This window comes from Magnolia sinica, chromosome 18, assembly GCF_029962835.1.
Source record: "Magnolia sinica isolate HGM2019 chromosome 18, MsV1, whole genome shotgun sequence".
Lineage (NCBI taxonomy): Eukaryota > Viridiplantae > Streptophyta > Magnoliopsida > Magnoliales > Magnoliaceae > Magnolia > Magnolia sinica.
The window spans coordinates 70,571,061-70,572,280 of record NC_080590.1 but is presented as its reverse complement, the minus strand read 5'-3'; the positions used below and the strand labels follow the sequence as shown (position 1 = coordinate 70,572,280).

At 38.3% G+C, this 1,220-nt stretch overlaps 1 non-coding gene across 1 annotated transcript; it reads right to left on the bottom strand.

Annotated features, from left to right (window-relative positions):
* Window positions 1–728: 728 nt before the first annotated feature.
* On the bottom strand, window positions 729–835 carry LOC131234171 (small nucleolar RNA R71). The gene has a single exon (XR_009165579.1). It is a non-coding gene; the product is annotated as a small nucleolar RNA R71 (small nucleolar RNA).
* Window positions 836–1,220: the final 385 nt, after the last annotated feature.

The following is a 1,220-nucleotide window of genomic DNA, read 5'->3' as shown; positions in this document are numbered from 1 at the left end:
GTTAAGTTTTTATTTTGTGGATCGAACCATTATGGTTGGCTCTGCCGCCTGGGTTGTTGGTTAAGTTTTCATTTTTATTTTAAGTATCATACTTACTATTTGAATTAGTGGTATTTGTTGTGTGGTGTGGATGATTTATCTCCCATTGGAGTAGGGATCAAAACAATCGACTCTCCTCCGAAGGCAAACTAGTTCCAGGTTTTGATCATTCACTTAGGAGAGGCACTTAACATGACTTAGATTCCATGACAGACCCAGTTGATAATCCAAATCTAAATCTTTTAGATCCAACTATAAATCAAAACAGAGAAAATCAATGCAATCCTCCTCTTGAGGATGAGAATGAAGTTCATAGGAATGTGTTACACCAACCACAGACTTTACATGAACATCTACACCCTGAGAGATCAACTTTACCATCTTGTATAGTGTTCCCTGCTCACACAGGGAACATTGATTTTACACCAGGTGTGATTCAATTGATTCCTAGATTTCATGGCTTGGATTCTGAAAGCCCCTATTTGCACCTTAAGGACTTTGAGGAAGTAATTACAACATTACAAATAAATAATGGCAATAGGGATGTACTCAAACTTAAGTTATTCTCATTTTCTCTAAAGGATTGGGCCAAATCAAGGCTCAACTCTCTGAGACCTCATACCATCACTATATGGCAAGCCCTAAGTAGAGAGTTTTTGAAAAAATTCTTTCCCGAGCACAAAACAAATGCACTGAAATAAGAAATCATGTCATTCTCACAAAAGGGGAATGAACTATTTTTCCAAGCATGGGAGCGCTTAAAAGACCTTCTACTCACTTACCCACATCATGGTTATGAACCATGGCACTTGATTAATGCGTTCCAAAAAGGGCTAACCATAGATACCCGTCAGTTCATAGAAATGATGTGTGGTGGAACCTTTCTTGACAAAGATCATAATGAGGCTTGGGATTTTCTAGACATGTTAGCAGAGAATACGCAGACATGGGATGTCTCTGCTAAACCAAACTAAACTAGACCCATTCCTAGAGAGAAAACAAGGACATACGTCCTACGAGAGGAAGACAACCTTAATGCAAAATTCGCTACATTAGCTAAAAAGGTTGAAGCCTTAGTACAAAATATCACGCATGAGCATGGGCAAGCAAATGTTATAAATAACTACCAAAGGTCAGTTATGCAACCAATGGAAAACACGTACCATCCAAATTGGTATAAC